At 31.6% G+C, this 11,741-nt stretch overlaps 1 long non-coding RNA gene across 1 annotated transcript; it reads right to left on the minus strand.

The window, feature by feature from the left end:
* Positions 1–254: 254 nt before the first annotated feature.
* Positions 255–11,181, minus strand: LOC136042316 (uncharacterized). Its single transcript, XR_010621254.1, has 2 exons — positions 10,684–11,181; positions 255–1,639 (listed from the first exon to the last, which is right to left on the minus strand). It is a non-coding gene; the product is annotated as an uncharacterized LOC136042316 (long non-coding RNA).
* Positions 11,182–11,741: the final 560 nt, after the last annotated feature.

Raw genomic sequence — 11,741 nt, forward strand, 5'->3', positions numbered from 1 at the left:
TTTGCTGTCCCATTGTCTGTGCATATAAATAGATTGTCAGGTTTACCGACTCTTGAACATGCAACATATAATGGTCCATGGGAAAACAATCCGTATTCAGATCTATACCTCATGATTCTAATGATTGCCCTTGAGCTTTGTTGATGGTGATTGCTAACCGACCATTCCCTGTCCCGGTGTCCCGGTCGTCATTTATATCCCCCTGTGCCCCCCGGCGTCCCCGTTGTAGTTGTGTCCCTGTGTCCCGGTCGTCATTTATATTTTTTACTTATGTCCTGGTCATTATGGCTTATGTATGGTCATTTATATTCCCTGTGTCCCGGTCGTCATTTGTATCCCGGTGTCCCAGTCTGTATATACATTCGTTTTTTAGTTTTGTTTTTCTCCTTTATTTTTTTCCTTTTTTCTTTTTTTTCTTTTTTAGTTTATTTAGATTTTTAGATTTTTTAGTTTTTTTATTAGTTTTTAGTTTTTTTTCTTTTTAGTTTTTTTGTAGTTTTTACCTTCTTTTTAGTTTTTTTAGTTTTTTTTTTTTACTTATGTCCTGGTCGTCATTTATACTCCCTGTGTCCCGGTGCTTTGTTGATTGCTAATCGAACATTCCTTTTATCCCGGTCGCTTTCTCTTTGAGTGTCGTCATTTATTTTTTTCTTTTTTAGTTCTTACCTTTTTTAGTTTTTTTTAGTTTTTTAGATGAAAATTTTTTTTAGTTTTTTTCCTTTTTAGTTTTTTATTGGTTTTTACCTTTTTTTTTTAGCTTTTTTAGTTTTTTTTCGTACGCGCCATATTAGTTACGCGCCATTGTAGTTGTGTCCCTATGTCCCACCTGTGAATATAGATAGATATATTATATATATGTTTTTAACTACGTAAAACTTGCGAATATACAACCTTCTTTGCTGTCCCATTGTCTGTGCATATAAATAGATTGTCAGGTTTACCGACTCTTGAACATGCAACATATAATGGTCCATGGGAAAACAATCCGTATTCAGATCTATACCTCATGATTCTAATGATTGCCCTTGAGCTTTGTTGATGGTGATTGCTAATCGACCATTCCCTGTCCAGGTGTCCCGGTCGTCATTTATATCCCCCTGTGCCCCCCGGCGTCCCCGTTGTAGTTGTGTCCCTGTGTCCCGGTCGTCATTTATATTTTTTAATTATGTCCTGGTCATTATGGCTTATGTATGGTCATTTATATTCCCTGTGTCCCGGTCGTCATTTGTATCCCGGTGTCCCAGTCTGTATATACATTCGTTTTTTAGTTTTGTTTTTCTCCTTTATTTTTTTCCTTTTTTATTTTTTTTCTTTTTTAGTTTATTTAGATTTTTAGATTTTTTAGTTTTTTTATTAGTTTTTAGTTTTTTTTTCTTTTTAGTTTTTTTGTAGTTTTTACCTTCTTTTTAGTTTTTTTAGTTTTTTTTTTTACTTATGTCCTGGTCGTCATTTATACTCCCTGTGTCCCGGTGCTTTGTTGATTGCTAATCGAACATTCCTTTTGTCCCGGTCGCTTTCTCTTTGAGTGTCGTCATTTATTTTTTTCTTTTTTAGTTCTTACCTTTTTTAGTTTTTTTTAGTTTTTTAGATGAAAATTTTTTTTAGTTTTTTTCCTTTTTAGTTTTTTATTGGTTTTTACCTTTTTTTAGCTTTTTTAGTTTTTTTCGTTTTTTCTTTTTACTTTTTTTTTTAGTTTTTATCTTTTTTATTTTTTTTTATTTTCATTCTTAATTTTATTAGTTTTCTTTTTCTCTTCTATTTTTCAGTTTTTTCCTTTTTTTAGTTTTTTTTTTAGTTTTTTACCTTTTTTAGTTTTTTTAGTTTTTTTAGTTTTTTAGCCTTTTTATTTTTTTTATTAGTTTTTAGTTTTTTTTGTAGTTTTTGCCTTTTTTTAGTTTTTTCAGTTTCCGAAACATGACGTCACCTGATCCATCCACAGATCCACACACAGACAACTTATTTTTATATATATAGAAGATATATACGTATATATATATATATCTATATATATAAAAATAAGTTGTCTGTGTGTGGATCTGTGGATGGATCAGGTGACGTCACCTGAAAAAACTGGATCAGGTGAAAAAACTGAAAACTGAAAAAACTAAAAAAAAGGCAAAAACTACAAAAAAAACTAAAAACTAATAAAAAAAATAAAACAGCTAAAAAACTAAAAAAACTAAAAAAAGGCAAAAACTACAAAAAAAACTAAAAACTAATAAAAAAGCTAAAAAACTAAAAACACTAAAATAAGGCAAAAACTACAAAAAAAACCAAAAACTAATAAAAAAAATAAAAAAACTAAAAAACTAAAAAAACTAAAAAAAATAAAAAAAGGTAAAAAACTAAAAAAACTAAAAACTAAAAAAAAAACTAAAAAAAGGAAAAAACTGAAAAATAAGCTAAAATAAAGGTAAAAACCAATAAAAAACTAAAAAAAAAACTGAAAAAACTAAAAAAAGGCAAAAACTACAAAAAAACTAAAAACTAATAAAAAAAGTAAAAAAGCTAAAAAACTAAAAAAAACTAAAAAAAGGTAAAAAACTAAAAAAAATAAAAAATAAAAAAAACTAAAAAAAAGGAAAAAACTGAAAAATAAGCTAAAATAAAGGTAAAAACCAATAAAAAACTAAAAAGAAAAAAAGAAAAAACTAAAAAAAATTTTCATCTAAAAAACTAAAAAAAACTAAAAAAGGTAAAAACTGCACCAAGCAATATGCTCGACTTTTAGTACCCAAAACAATTGTATTTTTTAGTTTTGTAGCTTTTATTTATTTATTTGAAAACCCTTCGATCATACGAAATGAAATAGACGGAGTACGAATATATTAATATAAGAAAATATATAAGAACATATCAGAAGAGACATAACTAGAAAGAGACTCAACTAATAAAAGGGCAAACAAAATAGTAATAAAATGAATAAAATGAAAACAGATCTATTGTAAAAGGAGATAATACAAATCGTGATCTACTATTTTAATATTGTGTCATTTGATTCAATTTTCTTCTGCAACACGAGGGTCGGTTATGTGATACTTTTTAATGAGGATTGATTTCCTGTACCAGAAAACCAAGGGAAACGTAGGAGGTATTTAGTGAAACGGAAGAAAAGCATTTTCTAGCTTTTTTTCTTTTTAATTTTTTTACCTTTTTTTAAAAACCATATTAATAAATGTATATTCATAACTATAAGCAGTGTTTACTTCATTAGAGAGCTCTAAATCTCTTTAAATCATGTGTGTTAGATTAAGTTTACATAACTAGTTTTGTTTTATTTGTAAGGCATATTACAATAAATTTTTTTGCATTTATTAGAAAGTGAAAAAAAACTTTTTCTTTTCAATTGAAAGTAAGGAGCAACATTAAAACTGAAGACGAACAAAAATTATGACATATATGAAGAGGGTTGGCTCCTACTTAACACGTCACAATTCCCCCGTCCGCTGAAAAATCTCCCTCACCACAGAAATATTTTCAGTACGAAGAATAGAAAATTCAGTACGGGTGAAAATTTACCCGGAGAAACATCCTTAACATAACAAAACGTAAAATCGAGACGTTAAAGAGAAAGCAAGACTTACAAAAAAAATAGTATGGGCATTTTGATCAATTCCCGTGGTTTATAATTTCCCCTAACAAGGTCAAAGACAAACAAACTTCTCAAGCATTTGAGAATGCCTTCATCTAATCGTACTGCTGCTATTTCTACATGTGCAAAATTGGATCGTGAACAAAGTTACAACACGATTGATCTATTGTCGTATGTAAAAAAAAATAATTCTACGTTAATGCCCGAACAAAAAGGCATACATGATATCCAAGTTGGAAAAATCTTCTTCTTGGATGTGCCAGGAGGTACTGGTAAAACGTTTCAAGATAGATTTCTTCTGGTATAAGTTCGATCCAAAATGACATAGCGTTAGCCCTTTTATCGTCCAGAATAGCAGCAACGTTGCTGCATAGTAGAAGAATTGCTCATTCCACTTTGACATTGCCTCTGAATAGTCAATCTACAGAGAATCCCACGTAAAACATTTCCAAATTAGCAATTTTGAATTGAATACATGTTACGAAATTTCTCCCGACATGGAAAGGACTATCGTTTCCCAATTGCAAAATTTTCTCCACAAAAATGATGATTTAGTGCGCCTGTTTAAAACCACAATCGATATAATGCCCACTGATACGCATAAAATTGTTATTTCCGCTGATAAAAGCATCCTGGCCAACATGTGCGTAGATACAATGCTCCAACTATCGAAGAATTGGCAATTGTTATTGTCGGTGATCAGTTTTTACCTCGAAATATTATTCTCCATAAGCGAAACGCTCAGTTGGTAAGAATTGCTGAAACTCATCGATGCTAAAATCACCTACAATATCCTATCACTTTTTGGGATGGAGCCGACGGCTATCACATTAATTTGCTGAAACTCATCGATGCTACGATGCATTACAATGTCCTATCACTTTTTGGGATGCAGCCGACTGCTACCACTTTAATATTAATTTAATAAGTCCAGCCACTAACAAAAAAATGGATAAGAAATGCAAAGCAATGAACTATTATGGCTACAGAATAATGACTCATCAGGATGAAGAGAACTATATTTGAAATGACGTCAATTGTTTCACCAGCACATCGCTGATATGAAAGCAAAGATTGAATCAGAACATTTTCCATTCATCAGTCTGAAACAGACCAAGCTCCATTCTGAAAAATATATTCATTTGAGCTTGAGGCTCAAAGAGATAATGGCAAAAGAAACCGAGACGAGGAAACACAAGAACAACGTGAAAACAGGCTTGAGACTCAAAGAGATAAAGTCATAAGAAAGTGTCCCAAGGAATCACAGGAGCAACGTGAAGATTATCTTCAGGTACAGCCCAGGCAATAATTATACCTTCAGTAGATGTATTCAAATCGGGACTATTTCTAAAATTTGTCCCTATTACAAGGCCTTGAAATTTAATGGTGAAACAATGGGAATTTCTTGCGCCTTGGGAAAAGCTATATTTCTTCAACTGGCTGCAATACCTGAGGTATTGAAGACGTTACTTACTGGAACTACGTCATAATCTAAGCGTTTTTCTTAGCAAACATTGGAAAATATAACTCATATTTTCAAATGACATCGTTTGGTGCCCAAATTGAAAATCAAGATCAATTTATACCTATTTTCAAAGGAAAAAGGCAAATTTATCATAGAGCAGGGTTCCTTTTACCAATCTCAGGTGCAAATCGTGAATTTTTACAACTATACTTTTTAAGTGATTGCAATTCCTAATTGAATTCCAAACTCCCACGTACAACATTTCCAAATTAGTAATTTTGAATTGAATACACGTTATTAAATTCCTCCCGACATGGAAAGGACTATCGTTTCCCAATTGCAAAATTTTCTCCACGAAAATGATGATTTAGTGTGTCTGTTCAAAACAGAAATCGATTTGATGCCTATTGATTCACAAAAAATTGTTATTTCTGCTGACAAAACGCCTAATGGCAAATATTTGCGTAGATACAATGCTCCAACTCTCAACGAATAAGCAATCTTTATGGTCTGTGATCAGTTTTAACCTCGAAATATTATTCTTTATAAGCAAAACACTCAGTTGGTAAGAATTGCTGAACTCATTGATGTTACGATGCCCTACAATATCCTATCACTTTTTGGGATGGAGCCAACGACTGTCACATTAATAGTAAATTGATAGATCCGTCTGCTAACAAACAAACAGATAAGAAATGCAGCGCAATGAATTACTACTCCTATAGAGTAATGATTCGTTACTATGTAGAACATTTTATTCAAAAATTCCGCCGATTGTTTCACCAACACATCGTTGATATGTATGCAAAGATTGAATAAAAAGGTTTGCTATTATCCGTCTGAATCAGACTAAGGTCTGCTCTGGACAATACATTCATTTGCGAGGTGTAGTTGTAAATGACGGTAATACCCCTGACGTTGGAAGATTAACAATGTTACCTTAGTAATATGCTGGGAGTCCCCGTCATATGCATGAATATGCTCTAGATTCTATTGCGTATGTTCGTCTCTTTGGTTACTCAGATTTATATATTACAGTTACATGTAATCAATCTTGGGACGAGATCGAGCAGCTTTTACTTCAAGGACAATCGGTAGTTCATAGACATGACATTACAGCCCGTGTCTTCCGAAAAAAGTTGAAATTACCAGTAAACTATATAGTAAAACTTTCAGTGCGTGGGTCAATGCGATGCCGGACGTACTCAGTGAAATGGCAAAAACGAGGATTGCCACACGCACATATTTTAATCTGGGTACATGATAACTTTACTTCTAATAAAATTGATGATGTATTTTCCGCTAAAATACCAGATGAAAAAGTCGATAAGGGCTTATATAATATTGTAGTAAAAAATATGATGCATGGACCTTGCGCTGCACTGAATGAAAAATGACCATGCATGGCCAAAGGAAGGTGCACCAAGCAATATCCTCGATTTCTAGCACCCAAAACAATTCTCTTTTTTTGTTTTGTAGCTTTTATATATATTTGTTTATTGATTTGAAAACCCATCGATCATACGAAATGAAAAAGACGGAGCACAAACATATAAATATAAGGAAATATATAAGAACATATCAGAAGAGACATAACTAGAAAGAGACTCAACTAATAAAAGGACAAATAAATTAGCACTAAAATGAATAAAACGTAAACAGATCTATTGTAAAAGGAGATTATACAAATCGCGATCTAATATTTTAATATTGTGTCATTTGATTAAATTTTCATCTGCAACATGAGGGTCGGTTATGTGATAGTTTTTAATGAGGATTGATTTTCTGTACCAGGGAGAGAAACGTAGGATGTATTTAGTGAAACGTAAGAAAAGCATTTTTTAGCTTTTTTTTCTTTTTAGTTTTTTTACCTATACACAATTTTCGTTCACAAAAACAAATTTACAAATTATTATTAAAACACGGAAAAAGGAGTAAAAACTCAAGAAATTAAAATAAAAAATATAAAAAAGTCTGACAAAGAAAAAAAAAATAGACAAAATGAACCACGAATTACATAAAGATGGGGGCCTGGCATCTAATTCAAGAGGGCGGGGGGGATAATGGATATTGAGGTAAACTTAAGCCCCATAAAAAGCTATTCTGAGGAGTCTTAATGAAAATCCCTCATTCCGTTTGACTGAGTGTTATATTTGAGTCGTCTCCAACCAACGCCAAAGAATTAATTTAACACATTTCATTTTTACTTTAAACTGTAGAATATGTTAGTCCAAGCAATTCAGGCCACCATGGCAATATGTGGCTGCCTCGTAAAATAATGAAACGGTTACCGTAAAAACTATTCATTTACACAAGAGTTTATCGTTTAAACATAACGAAAAAAATTCCAATAGCGTTTCCACTGATGACTCCTACAATTTCGGCCAGCGTGCCATAATGTACAAGCCCCAACAATACCATTCTGGCACATAATATCACAGCTTAAGGGCTTTGAAACAATTTTCTTTCGATAATAATATTATAAACTAAAAATGACCATTGTCTTTATTTCAACAACGAAAGCTTGTCATTTCATTGTTGAACTACTATGCCCAATGACGCAAACGACAACTTCAAGCAAGGAAAATCACACATATGACGTTTTTCGAACATTTTTGCCAAAATAATCGTTTAAAAAATAATCAATCATTGACTCTTGATGAAAAATCCGCGCGTAACGACTTACGCGCGCGGGGGGGCTTGGGGGGGCGCAAAGCGCCACCCCAGCAGCTAGTATATATATATTTATTTTATATATATATACTAGCTGTTGGGGTGGCGCTTCGCGCCACCCCAACACCTAGTTGGTGGGGAGCTTCGTGCCCCCCCAAGCCCCCCCGCGCGCGTAAGTCGTTACGCGCCATATTAGTTACGCGCCATTGTAGTTGTGTCCCTGTGTCCCACCTGTGAATATAGATAGATTTATATATGTGTTTCAAACTACGTAAAAATTGCGAATATACAACATTTTTGGCTTTCCCACTACTGGGAGCTTTCCGTTCCCAATTGCCAGCAATTGATCTGAAAATGTTTGACCAGAGTCATCGTTTTGCAATCGGACACGCATATTTGTATTTAATTTTAATATTTTTACGTGTGCCCATAAATTAGAATTTTTCAGGCAAGCATTCATTTCGTCTGCAGGAGTTAAACTACGTAAAAATTGCGAATATCAACATTCTTGGCTTTCCCATTGTCTTTGCATATACAAAGCCGTATGTACTAATAATGACGTCATATGCAAACGCTCTTTTTACAAACAAACAAACATGCATACACACAACTCGTTTTTATATAGATAGATAGATAGATAGATACAATACAATATAATTTGCGGAAAACTTGCGAATATACAACATTCTTCGCTGTCCAATTGTCGCTACATATAAATAGATTGTCAGGTTTACCGACCCTCGAACATGCAACGTACAATTGTCCATGGGAAAAACAATCAGTATTAAGATCTATACCACATTTTTCTAATGATTGACCTTGAGCTTTGTTAATGGTGATTGCAAATGCTAATCGAATTGGGAAGTGCAATCTTTTAAATTGAAAAGGCAGATCCGTTGGAATCATGGGAATGCGAGGAATAAGAACAGCCTCACCCTCAAAAGGCCCTGTCAAGATTGTGGCCTCTATTAGGTTTTCTATTGTTTTTTTTTACGGCAAGTCGCGTGCCATTGCAAAGCTTTGGTGGGTTGATATTTCTTAAAAGTATTATTGGTACGCCTATTTTTAGTTGTAGCACGTGTGGTGGAAACCCTGAAAGATCTATGGAATTTAAAAATTCAGATGGATAATTAACCGCTTCATTTGGTTCCAAAACTGTGTCGACTGACTTGTAAAGGACTGCCTGGTCATTTAGAGCTTGGCATGCACTACGGTAAGTGTCATGTATAGTACCGTTTACAGTTCTCAAATACTCAAAGGATGTCGGACCGGGTACATTCACCAAAAGCAGGCGTAGAAAGAAGCATTCATGTTGATTGGGGTGAACGGTGTAGAGTCTTCCTATCGTGGTATCTTTGAAGATTGTAGGTTCTTCAGTCATTTTACAATTAGAAATTTCTCTTTCAACGGTCTTCTTACAATTAAAAATTTTTCTTTGAACGATATTCTTAAATACCTGGGTCCTGGTCGTCATTTATATTCCCTGTGTGACCCGGTATCCCAGTCTGTAATTTCTCTTTGAGTGTCCCGGTCGTTATTTATATTCCCTCTGTCCTGGTCGTCATTTGTGTTCCGGTCTGTAATTTCTCTTTGAGTGTTTTTTCTTTTTAGTATTTTTTAGTTTTTTACATTTTTTCTTTTTTCAGTTTTCGTTTTCTTCTTTATTTTTCAGCTTCACTATGAAATACATATCGCCGAACCTCTGTTTTTTTAACTTAAATCTGATAGACATTGATGACCTTATCCAAGTCAAAATCCCAAACCCAATCATCATCGCTATCATTTTCAGTTTTGATATGTTTTGATTCTCGCTGTCCAGGTGGATCTTCATCTAACTGCGTGGTTTTGCGTTCTTTAGCCTCTAGCCTGTTTCCTTGCTGTTCTTTTGATTCCTCGGCACGCTTTCTTTTCTGACTTTCTCTATCAGCAGCAAGTTTTTTGGCATAGACTCTTTGAGCATCTTCATCGGCTTTTGCCATGGTAAGTTCATCAGTCATTGTAAACTTAAACATTAATAGATTTCTACGTGAACATATGTCTTATATATCTTGAATGACGTCACCGTCAAAGCAAAAATGATTGAATGTCCTGGGCGTCATTTATATTCCTCGTGTCCCGGTGTCCCGGTCGTCATTTATATCCCCCTGTGCCCCCCGGCGTCCCCGTTGTAGTTGTGTCATTTATATTCCCTGTGTCCCGGTCGTCATCCCGGTATATATTCGTTTTTGAATTGGTATATGATGAAATAAATTTTTAATTTTTTCCCTTTTTTTCCTTTTAGTTTTTTTTTATTGGTTTTGACCTTTTTTTAGGTTTTTTAGTTTTTATCTTTTTTCTTTTTAGTTTTTTTTTTTTGAAGTTTTTATCTTTTTAGTTTTTTTATTTTTATTTATATTTTTTTAGTTTTCTTTTTCTCCTTTATTTTTCAGTTTTTTTCCTTTTTTTAGTTTTTTTTCTTTTTTAGTTCTTTTAGTTTTTACCTTTTTTTAGTTTTTTTTAGTTTTTTAGATGAAAATTTTTTTTAGTTTTTTCCTTTTTTTTTTTTAGTTTTTTATTGGTTTTTACCTTTTTTAGCTTTTTTAGTTTTTTTTCGTCTTTTCTCTTCTATTTTTCAGTTTTTTCCTTTTTTTTAGTTTTTTTTTAGTTTTTAGTTTTTTTAGTTTTTTACCTTTTTTTAGTTTTTTTAGTTTTTTAGCTTTTTTATTTTTTTTTATTAGTTTTTAGTTTTTTTTTGTAGTTTTTTTGAAGATTTCATCTTTTTAGTTTTTTTATTTTTATTTATATTTTTTTAGTTTTCTTTTTCTCCTTTATTTTTCAGTTTTTTTCCTTTTTTTAGTTTTTTTTTCTTTTTTAATTCTTTTAGTTTTTACCTTTTTTAATTTTTTTAGTTTTTTAGATGAAAATTTTTTTTAGTTTTTTTCCTTTTTTCTTTTTATTTTTTATTGGTTTTTACCTTTTTTTTAGCTTTTTTAGTTTTTTTTCGTTTTTTCTCTTCTATTTTTCAGTTTTTTCCTTTTTTTTAGTTTTTTTTTAGTTTTTAGTTTTTTTAGTTTTTTACATTTTTTTAGTTTTTTTAGTTTTTTAGCTTTTTTATTTTTTTTTTAGTTTTTAGTTTTTTTTGTAGTTTTTGCCTTTTTTTTAGTTTTTTCAGTTTTGTTTTAGTTTTTAGTTTTTTACCTTTTTTAGCCTAACCAGGATTTGAACCTGGGACCTTCATTCTCCGTTCTGACACCCTCTCTCACCGAGTGACTACTCCAGCATGTTCATTTTGGTGTTTTAAATGGTATATTATTAACCAAATTAATGTGTTTTACAATATACTAAGCATCGTCATAACAAAAATGACGACAACTAATTTCATGACGTCAGCCGACACAGAAACATGACGTCACCTGATCCACAGATCCACAGACAGACAGACAACTTATTTTTATATATATAGATATATATATATATATATATATATATATATATATATATATATATATATATATATATATATATATATATATATATATATATATATATATATATATATATATATATATATATATATATATATATATATATATATCTATATCTATATATATAAAAATAAGTTGTCTATGGATCTGTGAATCGTGGATCAGGTGACGTCATGTTTCGGCTGACGTCATGAAATTAGTTGCCATCATTTTTGTTATGACGATGCTTAGTATATTGTAAAACACATTAATTTGGTTAATAGTATACCATTTAAAACACCAAAATGAACATGCTGGAGTAGTCACTCGGTGAGAGAGGGTGTCAGAACGGAGAATGAAGGTCCCAGGTTCAAATCCTGGTTAGGCTAAAAAAGGTAAAAAACTAAAAACTAAAAAAAAACTGAAAAAACTAAAAAAAAGGCAAAAACTACAAAAAAAACTAAAAACTAATAAAAAAAATAAAAAGGCTAAAAAACTAAAAAAACTAAAAAAAACTAAAAAAAGGTAAAAAACTAAAAAAACTAAAAACTAAGAAAAAAAACTAAAA

This window comes from Artemia franciscana, unplaced genomic scaffold (genome assembly GCF_032884065.1).
Source record: "Artemia franciscana unplaced genomic scaffold, ASM3288406v1 Scaffold_1084, whole genome shotgun sequence".
Lineage (NCBI taxonomy): Eukaryota > Metazoa > Arthropoda > Branchiopoda > Anostraca > Artemiidae > Artemia > Artemia franciscana.